This window comes from Bufo gargarizans, chromosome 1 (assembly GCF_014858855.1).
Source record: "Bufo gargarizans isolate SCDJY-AF-19 chromosome 1, ASM1485885v1, whole genome shotgun sequence".
In the NCBI taxonomy this organism is placed as follows: Eukaryota; Metazoa; Chordata; class Amphibia; order Anura; family Bufonidae; genus Bufo; species Bufo gargarizans.
In genome coordinates this window covers 675580893-675599413 of record NC_058080.1, presented here as the reverse complement: position 1 = coordinate 675599413, position 18521 = coordinate 675580893, and the positions used below count along the sequence as shown (strand labels likewise).

At 43.8% G+C, this 18521-nt stretch overlaps 1 protein-coding gene across 2 annotated transcripts in view; it reads left to right on the top strand.

The window, feature by feature from the left end:
- Positions 1-18521, top strand: part of MAST4 (microtubule associated serine/threonine kinase family member 4) — a 550772-nt gene that overhangs the window by 211451 nt on the left and 320800 nt on the right. The gene's annotated exons all lie outside the window — the stretch shown is intronic.

Below are 18521 nucleotides of genomic sequence, written 5' to 3'. Positions count from 1 at the left end.
GACTGGGCAATAGTGGCTCAAACAGCACTGTTTCCTCGCCAGGCCAGGGACCAACATTACACCGAATCTCACATGATTTCCCTTTCAGGACCCTAATGCTTTGACTACCTGTATATATGCTACGTACCAACTCGTTATCTTTACTCATGGGTGACAATACAAGACCCACCAAAGCATTTGCTTTACATTTTCTTACATGTAATGCCTCACTTAATAGTATGGTGACACTACTTTGATCAGAGTTACCACTGTCAGCATTTTCTTTAATCAATTCTTCAATTGCATTGAACCCTATAATTGGGGTAAAGGGGCAATGTTGGCTAACTAACATGGGTACAACCATAGTTACCTTTTCTCTATTATTCTCAATTTTTAGTTCAAGCTCAACCCATCCATCATAAGGAATAACAGACCCATTTGCCGCTTTAATTGTTAAGCATTCGTTTTCTCCTAACAATTTCCCAATAGGCTGCACTGTAGCGTGCTGCTGGTATTGTTTTATCCAGCTTGCAGCCACAATACTGATTTGGGACCCTGTGTCAACAAGTGCTTTTGTGGACACACCTCCCAAACTGCAAGTAAGCAAGCATTTATCCCCTATCAGCCTGGCTACTTTCCTCCTGTCCCCACTCTTTGGTTGGAGGGGCATTTCACTAAGTTTTGTGACTGTCTGGGACTTGTCTTGAGAACTGATCACTGGTTGTCCCTCACCTGTGACCATTCCTCGTTTCCCGAGAACCTTTTCTGTTTCATGCAGCCACGTGCACTGTGACCTTCCTGACCACATTTAAAACAATGCCAACATTTTTCTCTCCCCTCATGCACACATTGCTTACATTTAGGCACAGTCTTGGGTTTAACACTGTCCTTCACTACCTTCACCGGCCCATGTTCATTCTTCTGTATTGCCCCTGCCTGTAGCAGCAATTGTACATTCTTTGTGAGAGCAGCAACTTGTGTTGTCAGCTCTCCCAGAGAGGGTTGGTTGTCACCAGCCTGGTGTCTGGATTCTCCTCCATCCTGTGTCTGGATGACATTGGCAGTAGTCAGCCTGGATCTGCCACTCAATCTGGCTTGCCTCTCTGCTTCTATTCTGGCTAGCTTGGTAACTATTTCTAGCAGCACATCATCACTTGTAGATAAGTCAGAAATATATAGCTTAATCTCTCTTCTAATCTCACTATATTTCTCACTTAACCCCTGATATAACGTGTGAAGAAACACTCCTTGTACCAAATTCTTGTCATAAGTAATTGCAGCACCAACTTGTTGGGAAGACCACAAAACTTTCTGTTTTAGCCCCATAATTCTATACACAAACTGCTGCGGAGTCTCTTTATCATGCTGTTTAGCGTTCATCAGTTCCTGAAACAAGTCAGTGCTGCTCCTGTCCTGAAGATGTGAGCGCAGGAACCTCTTCAGCTCTGCTACAGAAAGATCCTCCTTGTTTACCAGCATCTCCTTAAAAGTTCCTGGTTTCACAGTTTTCAGCACAGTTCTGATGATTTCTGACTCTGAGTATCTTTCTTGTATACCTTCATCAATCTGTCTACATACACTGCTATATGTCAGTTCAGAGTCCCAGTCTGAAATTTGCCCACCATGAATTTTAAACTCCTTTCTTGGCAGGTAAGCTGCTAAGTCCTTTAATGTAAACCCACTTTCTGCCATTTGCCCTGTCCTGTCCATTGTGTGAATTGTGCTGTGCTCTCTGTTCACACTTCCATGTGGAGTGGCAGAGTGTCTTTCTCCTAGCAAGGACTCAGCCAGTTCTTTTATCTGAAGCAGGTATGCCTTGCCACTGTCCTCCATGCTGTACACCGCTTCTCCCTGTAAATGTCCCAGGATGTACTCACAGATCTCCTGCTCACTTGAACCTGTAGCTTGGGGAACTTCTTTTCCAGCATCTCCCTGAATCTGTACAGCAAGTGAGTGCAACTGATCCTCAGACAATGTGTGCAGCAGCTTCTGGATCTGCCACTGCAGCTTCTTCACTGATGCTGCGTCCACCATCTTAGATCCTGTATAGCTTGCTTGAAGCCTCCTCTCTCCCTTTACTGTAATGGCAGCCTTCTCACTCTGTGACTGTCTTGCACGATAATTACATATCCTGGACGAGCCCCCAAATGTTACCCGTGTTTGTAGTGGTAGTGCAGACTAGTGCCACGATGCAGCCGACAGCGTCTGTTTTAACAGAGGAGAGACACGACATGTGGCTCAGTTGATGTCCAACTTTAATATCAGTATCTTGTAATAATATACAGAAGAGAAAATAGGCAACCCTATAGGTTAACATAACAACAATTATATTCCATCTATAGTTATAACACTAACCTGTTTTAACAGAGGAGAGACACGACATGTGGCTCAGTTGATGTCCAACTTTAATATGAGCACCAGGCCCTAACTCTCCTCAACCAGTGTAATCATGTTAGAGCTCCCTCTAGTGACAGCCTTATGTTTTTGTGCTGTTGGGAAGTCTGAATTTAACCCTGTCACATGTGCAGACAGCCTATCATACACCTTAGATACCTCCCAACCCAGCTCACGACACGTTGGGGATTTTATGGCTTCTTCTTTTCCTGCTCCACAGACCCTAATATCGATAAAGCTAGCCATAAAGGAAATTCTGATAAATTCTCAGGTTCCCTTGATTATGCCACATTCATATGTCTGTGTCTGTGCTTAAAGCCGTGAAAAGGTTGTCAGTGATGCCTCCATGAAGATGTCCATGATGGATCCGTGTTGGTTCCGTGTGTCATATGTGTTTCACTGACACTGCACAGCTGAAGAATAATTTTCAAAGCATCTTTTCCAAATGATTGTTGTAACATGTGATAAAATGGAGTGTTCTTTCCAGTGTCAGACTGGGGTACTTAGGGCCCACCAGTGTAACTGATTCTGGGGGCCCACCTTAGGGCTTCTGCACACAAGCTTATATTTTTTTTTCCATGTCTGTACCGTTCACTTCACTTCAATGGGGCCACAAAAAATGAAAAAAAAAAAATTCCTGTGCATTCCGTGTCTGCATGTCCTCATGGCTGTTCTGCAAAATGATAAAACATGTCCTATTATTGTCGGCATTAGACAAGAATAGGACTGTTCTATTAGAGGCCGGCTGTACACACACCCGGTATCCATGTTTTGCGGATCAGCAATTTTCAGAATGCAAAACATTCAACAGTCGTGTTCATGAGCCCTTACAGTGATAACAGAAATATTAAAGATGTAGTATGATGGCAGACACTCACAGCAAAATGCACAGACATACATGTGGCAGAATTTACACATATATGGATAGCCTGCACTTAAAGAGGACCTTTCACTACTCTACAAACGAAAAACGAACTATACCTGTGGGCAGAGCGGCGCCCAGGGGTCCCCCTGCACTTACTAGTAAGTCTGGGCGCCGCTCCGTTCGCCCGGTATAGGCTCCGGTGTCTGCGCTCCCTCTGACTGATTTCTTGTAGGAGGCGTGTCCCTTGCTGCACTGCTGGCCAATCGCAGCGCACAGCTCATAGCCTGGCTATGAGCTGTGCGCTGTGATTGGCCAGCAGTGCAGCAAGGGACACGCCTCCTACAAGAAATCAGTCAGAGGGAGCGCAGACACCGGAGCCTATACCGGGCGAACGGAGCGGCGCCCAGACTTACTAGTAAGTGCAGGGGGACCCCTGGGCGCCGCTCTGCCCACAGGTATAGTTAGTTTTTCGTTTGTAGAGTAGTGAAAGGTCCTCTTTAAGTCAGTCAGAAACTAGACACCTGCAGCGCACACCATTCACTCATTGGACACATGTGGCACACAAGAAACTTGTACACGGCTCACATGCCACTGATGTATGTGTCACATACTGCACATACACCACAGATACATAGAACATATATAGCACACACCAATCGCACACAGAAAACACGCAATGCACACACCAATACATGTATGTCTAACCCTATTAAGTGTAGCACACTTAAAGGGGTTGTCTCACTTCAACAAACGACTTTTATCACGTAGAGAAAGTTAATACAAGGCACTTACTAATGTATTGTGATTGACCATATTGGCTCTTTTCCATCACATTATACACAGCACGTATCCTTGGTTTTGACCAGTCTGTAATCCAGCAGTGGTGGTCGTGCTTATACTATAGGTAAATGTGTTGGCCTATGAGCACTTTCAGCCTTTCCCTATAATGTGTAAGCACAGCCACCACTGCTGGATTACACTGTGGTAATAACCATGGATACATGCTGTGTCTAATATGATGGAAAGGAGGCAATATGGAGAATCACAATACATTAGTAAGTGCCTTGTATTAACTGCATGATAAATGCCATTTACTGAAGTGAGACAAACCTTTTAACCCCTTCAACCATAAATGTCTGTCATTATATTTGCCAAATCTTAATCTCCTCAGATTGCACATAATCTACAGTATATTTAAAAGGGTTGTTCTACCATAATGACCTATCGCCTATCTACAGGATAGGTGATAAATATCAGATTGCTGGGGTCTGACTGCTGGAACAACCACTGATCATGAAAAAGGGGTCCTGAGACATTCAATTACATTACCGCCAATCTATGTACACAAGAGTCTTAAGACCACGTTCCTTTGATCATGGGGGTCCCAGCAGTCAGACCCCCATCAATTAGACACTTATCACCTGTCAATTCATAGCTGTTGGACCTTTTCACATTCCCGATCCTTAAAGGTTTTCTTTGGGTGTAAAAAAAAAAAAAAAAAAAATTTAATCTGGCCCAAAATATGTGTCAAACTAATATAGAAATGCTCGCCTGTTAAAGGGCCTGTGTCCACTTTTCTAGTTATCCTCTAGCCACAGGATCGGGCATAACTAAGTGATCCGTGGGGGTCTGAACACTGGAGCCCCCTCTGATCCTCCTTCTTGATTGAGTGGCAGGTCGAGCATATGCCCTGCCTCTCCATCCATTCTCTATGGGGTCGCTGGAGATGGCGGAGTACAGAGCTGGCTATTTCCAGTGGTCCCAAAGAGAATGAATGGAGCATCAGGGCATATATGTGGCCTGCCACACCATAAAAAGGGGGAATAGGACTCGTTCCTGGGATCAGTGGGGGTCGCAGAATCGGACCCCACTAATCATATAGTTATGCCCTACGATGTGGAGAGGATAACTTCAAAACCTGGACAACCCCTTTAAATCCTCCACCACTCCACCACCAGTATCTCTTTACATGGCAGCAGTGATGCCTGTAAATACGGAATATCATCACTGCCGCAATGTAAACCATACGTGTCAATACTGGAGGATATGACGCACTGTGCAGAATTTTTAAGTCATAAGTTCAACCCCCTTTGAAGGTCACAACCTTTAAAAAAGTCCAAGCAAAGGTGCTAGAGTAGCAACGTGAGCAAAGGGCACAAACGCAGGGTCATAACTGAGGCAGAGGCATTAGGGTCACCTGAGGCAGGGTAATAGTGGTGATCCTGGAGCAGAGGTATTAGGGGGGCAACTGGAGAAGTCAATATTAGGGGTGCATTTAGAGTGGGGGCATTGGGGGGCATCTGGAGCTGTGGCACTAATGGGGGTGCACCTAAAGCAGAGGCATTGGGGGAACCTATGGCAGAGTCCCCCCCCAATGCCGCACATACACAGATCTGTGTCTACTATAAAAAAAAATCCCCTATATCCCCCTTACAGTCTCCTACAGCTCACTACTGTCACGCAACTGAGAAAACAGCCCAGCACCGCAGAGGAGTCCTTCTCTCCAGCAACCACAGTATTCTGACAGCAGGGAGGGCAGGAGGATGGCCAGATATGTTCTATCCTCCTTTACTGCCAGCAGCCTGGGAAGTTTAGAAGATACTGCGGGTCCTCCTGTACAATTTACACCAGTAGGAGGCTGCATCACTGTGCAATACTGCCACCTAGTGGCTACAATAATTATTTCTCCTGAGAAACAAGAGAAATAAGTACTCCTCAGTCTATCTCCGGGTGCAGGAGACTGGGGGCCTACCGAGGAATCCCCCGCCTCCCCGGTGGGCTAGTCCGAGCCTGGTGTTGTCCTTAGAGAACATGTACAGCACACGTATGTGAAACACTGACGTGTGAATGAGGTTTTAGTGCTGCTCTACATCATTAATGGCTAAATACAACATAACTATAGCACAAAACTACAGAATCACCAACACTTGTTTTGAAAAAATAATATCAAACAATGACTAATTACATATTGACGTAAAGACAGTCTTTCCATGGAAAACTTTTTTACTCATGTCTAACCTTACAGATGGTTTAGGCTATGACTAAGAACCTGTATGCCGAGTTCAAAATGTGCAGTGTTTTTTTTTTTTACCATCTACCCATGAAACATTCTATTTAACCAATATGTAATTGATTGTTGCTTTTTACTATTTTTTCAAGAAAAGTGCTGATCTTTTTGTACTGTTTACCAAGTTGCCAGTGTGTTTTTTTTTTTTTTTTTTTTTCTCCCTTCACAGTCATGATTTTGTAGTGTCAGGAGGAGCTGTTGCAGTGCTTGGACATAGAGACTTACCGTCATCATTTCAGTCCAGTAGAGGGATCCAGTTCCCACTTAGAGAATACTGGGTAAGACTAAGCTGCTACACAGGAAAAGGAGTCCAGCCAGTGCCTGGAGAAGGAGTGGAGTGCACTGCAGGAGATCCAAAGCGGGGTCTGCTACCAGAGCTCAGGGGTGGTGTGACGCGGCCACCCCAGTGAAGCAGTGCAGCCCAGACAGGTACAGAGAGGCTGTGGCAGGCTGAACATTGTGTGGCCCTGAAGGAAGAGTGCAATAGGTACCAGTGCGAAGGAGAGTGTTTGTCTGGCACATATGCTCCACAAGGCCTCAGAAGTACCCGGCCAGATTCTCCACTGCAGAAAAGAGAGAAGTCCCACCTTGGAGATATAGCGATCGAGCACCAGGAGGGTCCCTTGCCCGCCAGCAGGAACAGTAAGGCCTCTTTCACATGGGTGTCCCGGATTTGGTCCGGATGCGTGGCATGTGCATTGTGCGAAAACCGCGCGAGTAGGTACGCAATTGCAGTCTGTTTTGACTACGATTACGTTCCGATGTTCAGTTTTTTCCATGCAAGTGCAATGCTTTTTTCACGCGTGTGAGAAAAACTGAATGTGGTACCTAGACCCGAACTCGGACTTCTTCACTGACGTTCGGGTTTGGGTTAGGTGTTCTATTCATTTTATTATTTTCCCTTATAACATTGTTATAAAGGAAATAATAGCATTCTTAATACAGAATGCTTACTAAAATGTTCCTTGAGGGGTCAAAAAATAATAATAATAAACTCTCCTCATCCACTTGTTAACGCAGCCGGCATAGTCTTCTTTCTTCTTCTTTCAGGACCTGCAAAAGAACGCTTGATGACGTACTTACCGCGGTGACGTCAGCGCAGGTCCTGCTGAATGAAGATAGAAGATCCTTTTTATCTTCAATCAGCAGGACCTGCGCTGACGTCGTCATGCTCACCACGTGGTGAGCGCAATTACGTCATCAAAGGTCCTTTTGCAGGTCTTGAAAGAAATAGAAGAAACCTGATGCTGGCTGCGTGAACAAGTGGATGAGGTAATTTAACCCCTCAAGGCACATTTTATTAAGCATTCTGTATTAAGAATGCTATTATTTTCCCTTATAACCATGTTATAAGGGAAAATAATACAGTGATTAGACTTTAATGGGGTTGCTGATCCCTATCATCTCCTAGCAACCATGTGTGAAAATTGCACCGCATCCGCACTTGTGGATGCTTGCGATTTTCACGCAGCCCCATTCACTTCTAAACGCAAAATATAGAACATGCTGCGATTTTCACACAATGCCCAAGTGATGCGTGAAAATCACAGCTCATCTTTACAGCCCCATTGAAGTCAATGGGTCCGGATTCAGTGCTGGTGCAATGCGTTCACCTTGCGGATTCTACCCGGGTGGAATTCTTGCCCGTGTGAATGGGGCCTATGTGCAGCCTCTGAGAGACTGTATAAAGTTAATCCTATTCCACAGAGACTGTAGTTAAACCCGCCCTGCTCTCAACTCTGTTAAAGAGACAGCGTCCCTATTGAATATTACGGCATACATATTAGGACATCCTCAGACATCATCCACAACTTCCACCTCCGTCAGGCTAAACTCCCACCTCCGTCAGCCCAAACTCCCACCTCCGTCAGCCCAAACTCCCTCCTCCGTCAGCCCAAACTCCCTCCTCCGTCAGCCCAAACTCCCTCCTCCGTCAGCCCAAACTCCCTCCTCCGTCAGCCCAAACTCCCTCCTCCGTCAGCCCAAACTCCCTCCTCCGTCAGCCCAAACTCCCTCCTCCGTCAGCCCAAACTCCCTCCTCCGTCAGCCCAAACTCCCTCCTCCGTCAGCCCAAACTCCCTCCTCCGTCAGCCCAAACTCCCTCCTCCGTCAGCCCAAACTCCCTCCTCCGTCAGCCCAAACTCCCTCCTCCGTCAGCCCAAACTCCCTCCTCCGTCAGCCCAAACTCCCTCCTCCGTCAGCCCAAACTCCCTCCTCCGTCAGCCCAAACTCCCTCCTCCGTCAGCCCAAACTCCCTCCTCCGTCAGCCCAAACTCCCTCCTCCGTCAGCCCAAACTCCCTCCTCCGTCAGCCCAAACTCCCTCCTCCGTCAGCCCAAACTCCCTCCTCCGTCAGCCCAAACTCCCTCCTCCGTCAGCCCAAACTCCCTCCTCCGTCAGCCCAAACTCCCTCCTCCGTCAGCCCAAACTCCCTCCTCCGTCAGCCCAAACTCCCTCCTCCGTCAGCCCAAACTCCCTCCTCCGTCAGCCCAAACTCCCTCGTCCCTCAGACGTCAGTCAAAAAATACCTCCTACCTCAGCCCAAACTCAATCAGCCGTAGTAATAGAATGTAAAATATGTTTACAGCAAGCGCTGGCACCACAGACCATTGTCTTCACACATTATATATATATTATGGACACTAATACCAGGCACCAGTACTGGATACAAAATTCCTTGGTGCATAATGGAGGCACGCCGTGTTCAGCCGCTGGCATACATGGTCTTCTCTCCAGCACACATTACATCAGCAGCCGCTAGAGACTGGTTTGCTTACAAGTGAATGAGATTCCTTTCCTATCAGCAGATGGCTCCATAGTTCGGGGGTTAGAGTGCTGGTCTTGTAAACCAGGGGTCATGAGTTCAAATCTCACTGGCACCTTCACAATTTTTTTTGTCTATTAATATTTGTACTATTGTATCCAGTACTGGTGCCTGGTATTAGTGTCCATAATATATATATAATGTGTGAAGACAATGGTCTGTGGTGCCAGCGCTTGCTGTAAACCTATTTTACATTCTATTACTGCGACTGATGGAGTTTAGGCTGAGGGCTGACACCTGATGTCTGACCCCTGACGGCTGATGGAGGAGGTATTTTTTTTGACTGATGTCTGAGCGACAAGGGAGTTTTGAGTTAGGGGTAAGGATTTTTGGCTGACGTCTGAAGGAGGAGGGAGTTTTGGATGAGGGAGGAGAGAGTTTTGGCTGACGTCTGAGGTAGGAGAGAGTTTTGGAGGAGGGAGTTTTGGCTGACCGAGGAGGGAGTTTGGTCTGAGGGAAGAGGACTGATGGAATTTCTGCTGACCGAGGAGGGAGTTTAGTCTGACATCTGAGGTAGGAGGGAGTTTTGGATGAGGGAGGAGGACTGATGGAGTTTTGCCTGACTGAGGAGGGAGTTATGGATGATGTCTGAGGATGTCCTAATATGTATGCTGTAGAATATAAATTTTACCTGTTTCACAAGTACAAGAGTTTACTGCGGTATTGCAAAATCATCTTTAGTAAAGCTGTTCCAGTATTCCTCAGTTGTCAGAGATTGTCGTCATCCACCTGTGTACCTTACAATTTACCAGATGATTCCAAGCTGCACAGTGTGCTGAATAACGTTACTGTTTTTGGACAAATACAACATGACTACATGGCCAGATTTACAATAGACTTGGTGCAAAACTGACAGTAAGTGTTGGTGCTCTGACTTCTACTATATATAAAAGACTTTTCTTTTCTTTTCTTTAGTAAGTTTTAGATGACAGAATATGAAGCGGTGAAGGTTCCAGGTATGGCTTGTAGTGTGTAGGATTACAGACACAGGTTTTCTGTTAAAAAGTTAACTTTGTGTTTATAAACTCCAGAATATAATAACACTAATTTAAGGAAAATGGTCCAACATAGGAATAGATATTTTGGATTATGAAGTTGTCGGATTGGCACATTATCGATGTCTGTGTTTTCTGTATATATGAATTAAAGTCAGCATTCCTAACGCGCCTATCTACATTCACAGAGTGTCTTCTGTTCCATTCCTCCTACATGATAAATTAACTGATTAGTGTTCTCGGTGGCAGCCAATTGATTGGAATATTTTTTAATCTGTTTTGTTTACCAGATACATCCTCAGCATGCTAACTGCAGAACATGTGCATCTCAGAAGCCTATTTGTGCTCTATAATTTGATGATAGATTATTTGATTTGGTTGTATGTGCTAATGATGGATTCTGTTTAGAGAGGGCTATTTAAAATCTCATCACAGTATACATTCTGAGTGCTGTAGATAGGACCCTCGCCCTTCAGACATCTGGTTTGAAGAGCCGGAGAAAAAAAATATTAGGCAATTTTTCAAATTTTGGTTAATTTGTAATAGGGCATTTTTAAATGCTTGTTTAATTAGCGCTAACATACTCCTCAGCACTATACAGAGATTGTCATTGATACCTGCCTCGCCATTGGCGGTCAGAGACAACAGAGGGCCCCATGGTATATGGGCCCTTTGCTCCCCAATAGAGCATCATAGACCTACTCTTTATGTCACTTTAATAGTCCACAGCATTCAGGAGCCATGAAATTCATTAGTCCAGTTACTTGCACATATGGCGTGTCCTTTATCCCACAATCTAAGTTACAAAGTAGGCTATTTGTGTGTGTTTTTTGGGTTCTGAAGGAAATCAGAGAATCGTGGGGAACAGGACGCAGCCCAGGCATAGCATGCAAATTCCATGCCGATGTCCCCCTTGATTGGATTTGAAGCCAGGACCTCAGCGTTGGCAACAGTGCCAACCACTGAACCATGATTTTGTCCTGGGGGACAAAAGAAAAAACTAAATGAAAAGAAACTTTAAAAAACCTGACAGTGAGGGGTACAGTATTTGGATGGTGTAGCTAAATCCCTGTCTACACAGAACAATTGTCTAAGCCGCTGATGAATGATATTGTGGTTTGGAAAATCAGTCCAAAAGTCAGGTCGGCTTTTCCATCTGTAAAATATAGTGATCTAGGAGGACTTTCCCCTGTTTGGCTCCCATGAAAGTTTAACTTTTGTGCATTTGCAATGGCCAATATTAATAGCCTTATTTGAAATTTAAATTGTGATCATTGGCAAGTATGCACTGCCTAAGGGCACATTCACAGTAACGTGGTTTGGTTCCACATCCGTGCCGCATTTTTTGCGGCTCAAATGCGAGCCCATTCTTTTCAATGGGACAGCAAAAGATGCGGACAGCACTCAGTGTCCTATCCGCATCCATTGCTCCATTCCATGGCACCGCAAAAATTATAGATCATGTCCTATTAAGCATTTCTATCATGGGCCACCGGTTCCGCCATATGTGAACCACAGAACACGTCATGCTCGTGTGCATGAGCTCTAATGCTGAGATGTGGACTTGATTTTGCAGATGTTTAAGCTCCAGTTGTATAGAACTGCCTTCAGATATTAGAAAAAAATATGAAAGAAGCTGAATATGTTGGGAAGCTATCAGTTACTGGTGGCACAAATGTAGACGGTAAGGGCCGTATCTGTAAGGTTACATGCACGCGGAGCACAATGCACGGGCACAGACCGTGGGGCAGCCACATGCAGATCGCGGACCCATTCACTTGAATTGGGTCCGCAATCCGCATCTGCTACTTTTTTGCGGTGTGGAGGCACGGCCAGAAACTCCACGTAAGCACTCGTAGTGCTTCCATGGGGTTACGATCCGTGCCTCTGTTTATCTGCATCTCCGTGATTACGGAGCCATTCAAGTGAATGGGTCCGCGATCTGTGATGCGGAATGCACCAAGCCGGTGCCCGTGTATTGCGGACCAACTGTATGCACGCCGCAATACGGCCACGGGGGGCACACGGTCGTGTGCATGTAGCCTAAGGCGCAGTTCATACTGGCTTTATGGCTTCTGGTTTTACAGATGCCATAGCAGATGCGTTATGATTCATTTTGTAATAATTCTGGACTATTCTTCCTGGATTTGCATTCTTGACTGTAAAAGAGCAATGGGTGACCTAAAAGGTTTTGGCATGTTTTCAAATGATCCTCTATCTACAGGATAAGGGATAACTAAATGGTCTGACCTTTCGAGGAGAGGTCATCAATTCTTACTCCCGGAAACCCCCTTTAAGGTGAAGCTTTGCATATGCTGCCAGTCTGATCTTTGGTTGTATTCTTTATGGTGCTCAACATTTCACATAAGTTCTTGTCACAGATACGCTTTCGGGTACAGCTTGTAACAATTTTTTTATGACTTTACATGCATGATGAGACATTTGATTTTTAAGAGTATTTCTTAAGATGTGAGATGTGAAGTTTCGTGGTATATCCCTAATTAATGTGCCTTGCACTCGGTTTAATGATCTTTTAATACCTTTAAAGAACTGGCAGCCCATTCATGCTCTGTGCCGCCTTGCAGTGAATTTACATTGTGCTGAGAGCGGTCTACTGGAGCTGCTCGGTATAACCCTTTGTTCTGCTACGTCTTTTATTCTCAATGTATTCCTGCCTTGTGCACCCTGAGGTTATGGGAGTCCTCAGGTATTTGAAGTCTCTGTCAAATGTGATTAAACTTAGTTGTCCAATGCCCGTGAAGTTTCAGATTAAATCCACTCTGCTTGGATAAAAAAAAGACAAGTGTATTCTAGTTTTATATAAAAATTTGCTGAAAATTATTATTCATTTTTTATTTTGTTTTAGTTTTTACAGTAGGCTTTACTTGGTTTAGATTTGGTGTGATTTCTACATCTGAAGCTCTCATCATGGAGATTACCTTGTCCTACCCATCCGTCTGTACATTAACATAATTGGTTATTATAGAAGTACACTAAAATGGTAATTTAAAATTGACTAAATATATAGTTTTATATAGATTATTTTAATTGAGTGCAAACATAGCAATCGATACAGTGGCATGCAAAAGTTTGCACGCCCCTGGTCAAAATTACTGTTACTATGAACAGCTAAGCAAGTTGAAGATGAAATGATCTCCAAAAGGCATAGAGTTAAAGGTGATACATTCCCTTTGTATTTTAAGCAAAAACTATTTTTACGTTTTCAAAAAACAAAGGAAAAGTTTGGGCACCCTGCATGGTTAGTACCTAGTAGCACCCCCAATGGCAAGTATCACAGCTTGTAAACTGTTTCTGTAGCCAGTCAAGAGTCTTTCTATTCTTGTTTGGGGGATTTTCACCCTTTCTTCCTTGCTAAAGTCTACCTGTGAGATTCCTGGGCCGTCTTGCATGCACTGCACTTCTGAGGTCTAGCCACAGATTTTCAATGATGTTCAGATCAGAGGACTGTGCATACCCTTAAGCAGTAGTCACATTTGACAGCCGCCAAAAATGTGGACAGGCACATTTCTTCCCGTTTATTTTGTAGGAAATCCAGGTAGAAAAAGAGCAGAAAAATGTGTAAAATATGATCTGTTAACCTAGTGCCATTATAAGAGTATGTTTAGACACAGTAGATATGTTCAAAACAACCACTATTCCCAATCTTTAACATGTTGTGACAGAGAACAGCTACCGTAAATTGTTATATAATACCAAACGCAATCCATAGCTTGCTTGTCAGCACCTCCTGACGAAGCTCACGTGAAACGTGCGTAGAGGAACCCGGACATCCTGGTGGCATTGATGGTGCAGTGTTACATCAGGCAAGTAACGTTGCGCTACAGTACTAGAGTGCTCTAGTGCTTATGAATTGAGTAGTTTCCTATGCTGATGGTACGTTTTGAATCTCGTGTTCGGTATTATATATAGATAGTGCTATATTGTTAGTGATTGCGGTACATGCCATAAATCTAGGTTATTTTGAGGCTGCAATTTATCGGATGTCCGAGGGTAGGAATTCTCCATTTATCCGATCACAGTACATTTTATTGGTATTTTCGATTATATTTAATAAAATAAACTTTTTTTTATGGGAACAAGTAAGCTATGGCTTGCGTTCGGAATTACATAACAGTAGATATGTTGCAGAGATTGCTGTGACTGTTTACTCTAAATGGTCCTTTTATATAGCCATGCACGTTCTTAAGACACCACTGCATGATAACATAAGCGCCACCCGACCCGGCCACAACCATAAGTAACCCATAAATAACTACACAACAACCAGAGTCTGGAAAGAAATGGCCACAGTGTTTATTATAGGGTAACATAATACATAAAATGAAGAGTGATTTAATAAATAACCAATGAACAATTGCATCCAATAATAATTCATAAACCACCCGCCTAGGGCGACTATACCCCCTCTAGCAAGCTTCCATGACAAAGAGAGGAATGGGCTGAGTTGATATATAGCTCAGGCAACTTTATACTTTGGATTAACGCCATTCCAGCAGGAATAGCCTATCGCGTTGATCCTGGGAACTCCCCCGGAAGTTGCCGTTGAAGAAAAGAGGACAAGAGGGGGCAAAACTGGGCTAAATCAAAATTCTATTAGACTAATATACCAGCTATGGGGAAAAAACTAACAGTGGGGAAAGGAGGGGGTGCTATGTAACCACAAGGGCCACTGCTATATTCACGCTTGTGGCCCTAATCATTCTGATGTCTGCAGGTTTTTTCAGTAACAGAAGTGTTTTCATTGAATTTCCCTCTAGACGTTCTTCACAAAAAATGTATGGCTTTATTTGTTGTTAAAAAAAAGCACACCTTATTGTTTTTTCAGCCTTTTTTATTGTAAGATTATTCATGCATTTTTTCATGCATTTTTCTACTTTAAAAGAAATGCGTACCTTAGTGCCTTAAAAATACCATACCTAGAGCATGAATTATGGATTTCGGAATTCATATCCTTACCTTAAACTAACATATGGACACAAAAAAAAAGAACAAACAATTCAGAAAATTGGAAAAAGACAATTGTGAAAGCAGTCTTAGGGTTTTTTTTTATTTTGTGCTGTTATAGTGAATGGTGTTTTCTAAAATCCTGATCATGCAGTGCATGACATAGCTATGATCATGTTGGTGCAGATTCCATGCCACGTATGTAAAAACTGAAATCCTGGCGTTTAGATGGAGTTCCATTAGAATGTGAATATTGCCCATTTGCTTTTCCGATGAGCTAATCGTGGACATGCTTTTCTGTGTGATCTTTGCAATTTGTATATATCACTACACTCTATGGGCAAAAATATTAGGACATACCTTGTAATCGTTGTATTCAGATGTTTTATTTGTTTCCAAGCAAGCCTTACATCACCAAGCATCAGATGGAGTGGTGTAAAGTACAGACTCTGTACTAGTAGAGACGTGTTCTATGGAGTGACGAATCACACTTCTCCATCAGACTGCCAGATAGAGGAGTCTGGTTTTGGGGAATCCCAGGAGAACATTCTATCAACTGTAAAGCTTACAGGAATTATCCCATGACTAATGTAAAAAAATAAATAAATCAGACATCATATAGTACATGACAACCTCTTTCTAACAAAGCTAGAACCAGCCCTGTACCTCACATGGATCCAGAGATCTCCCCGATCATTGCTCTGCTAGATTTATATCAAGCCGACAGCTCAGGGGGGGTGTATTTTCTGCTGCAAATAAGGGGTGTGTCCATGCTCTCCCTATCACAGCTCAGGGGGCGTGTCCATGCTCTCCCTATCACAGCTCAGGAGGCGTGTCTCGGCTCTCCCTATCACAGCTCAGAAGGCAGTTGAGAGATGAAACTGAGCATGTGCGGCCATCTCAGTAAGCCGGACAAAGAAATAAGAAATTAAGTGAATATTGAATATTTTATTGAATAACTCAGTAGCTTAGTAATTCAGCTGTTAGTTTGAAAACTGTAGAATATTTTTCGTGGGACAACCCCTTTAATACTTCAGCATACCAAGACATTTTAGATTGTACTTTTCCAAATGTATAAGAACAATTTGGGGAAGGCCCTTTTCTGTTCCAGTGTGACTGTGCTCCAGTACGCAAATCAAAGTACAAACAGCCATAGTTGGATGATTTTGAGGTGGAAGAACTTGAATGGCCTGCAGAGAGCTCTGACCTCAACCCTGAACACTTTTTGGATGAACTAGAACAGAGATTGCGAGCTAGGCCCTCTCTTCCAACATTCAGTGTCTGACAAATGCTCTTCTGAATGACTGGGCAAATATTGCCACAGACACACTCCAAAAACTTGTAGTAGCCTTCACAGAAGAGTGGAAGCTGCTTTAGCTGCAAATTTGAGACCAACTCCATATTAGTGCTTAGTGTAAGTTTCTCAAATTTTTTTTTGTCCATGTAGCCTATGTTATTATAGTGACTTGATTGTTTCACATTTGTGTTAAAACCAATCCAGGAGGACGTGCCGGCCGGGAACAGCCGGGTGCTTACTGTGTGCTGCTTTGGCTCCGTCCGGCCCCATTCACAATAATGGGGACTGGCGGAAATCAGTCCACAACCTGGCAAATATGCTGAGGGTAAACCGAACAAATACCACTGCATGCAGAACAGCCTGCTGGATCTGTTTTAAAGCAAAAGGCTTAATAAGTCCTAGTTCCCACATTAGTGTTCTGATGCTTGTGAGCCAACACAGAATAGGTGTAAAGATTTCTTATACCTTATCTCTGCATAGGCTCCATTCCTTCTTTTGGACCACAATCAATGATTGAAATTACTGTCCAAACCCTAGGGTTTGATACTAAGCTTTGATATAAATATTTCATAGAAAATCCCAGCACATGGGGCCTCCCCCATGCATTTACCTAATCCTCTGAAATGAAGGACTGGTGAAGATGTACCTTCTAGCAAACATTTCTCAATATGTTCTTTGCTTTGAAAAGAGATAGTCTCATGTCTGCTCTGAAGGCAGGTTGACAAGCCAGAAGTTGTCTCTATCTCTGTTCAGGGGCATTGCTAGGGTCTCAAAAGATCTGGGGCACAAGCCCCAATACATATGTGCCATATTCTCAAAGTATCTGCCCTAAATACACACACACACACACACAAGCTCGCCCTAGGACTAAAGACATATTTTACTTGCTGCATGGACACTAACAAACATACAGCCCTATATACCTCTCACATCCAGTACCTCGCAGGTGATGTCTCCTCTGATGTAGACGTTTTCTTTCCCCATCTTCTCCATTCGGGCCAGACAACTTATTTCAAACTTCTAGTCTCTGCAGAGTTTACCAAACAGTCATTTTAGGTTCCTCACTTTTCTAATATTATCCTCCCCACCCTGCTACCCCAACAGTATTATCCTGGTGCTGCCCAGAATACTGTGCTCCCCAATGCCCCTAAATACTATACCACGGAAATGATACTGCTATACAGTCCACCTATAGTAATATAAAAGTCCTACTTGGGCCTCATGCACACGACCGTTGATGTGTTCCGTTCTGCAAAATGGGGTTCTGTTGTTCCGTGATCCGTTTCTGTTTTTGTTTCCGTGTGTTCTTCCTTTATTTTTGGAGGATCACCAGACATGAAGGAAAGTAAAAAAAAAAATAGTCTAAGTCAAGTTTGCCATGCAAATGATAGGAAAAAAACTGATGCGGACGACAATCTTGTGTGCCTCCGCGTTGTTTCACGGACCCATTGACTTGAATGGGTCCGCAAACCGTTTTCCGTGGAAAAAAAATAGGACAGGTTATATTTTTTGGACGGACTGGAACCACGGATCACGGATGCGGATGACAAACGGTGCATTAGCCGACTTTTCAACTGACCCATTGAAAGTCAACGGGTCCGCAGAAAATCACGAAAAATGGAACAACGGACACGGAATGAAGCAACAGTCGTGTGCATGAGGCCTTATAGCAATAATTCCCTCCCAGAGTGCACTTCTTAGTAATACTGACCCCTAAAATGCCCCCAATAATGTTACTACTCCCCAAGAGTGCCCCTGTTAGTGATAGTGCCCTCCATATTGTGCCCAGTAATAATGGCGACCATAGAGCACCCAGCAGTAATAAGGCCCCCCTGTAATACTTATCCACCATTATAGTGTCCCCAGTAGTTATAATGTTGGGGGCACCACAGGAGGGCATCTCTGTGCGATGCGCGTGAGTGAGAGATTGCACAATTGTGCAGTTAAACTACAAGAATACAAATAACATGTATAAGTATTAAGCATAGCGTAGCATGCACTATAACATTACATTAACACTGAAGCACATAGTAAAATGGCTGCCTGTACATGAGATTGCATGTCTGCTGGGCAGAACATATAATGTCCCCTATAAGACCCCCCAGTGGTTACTGTCTAATGCCCTGTATAGTGCCC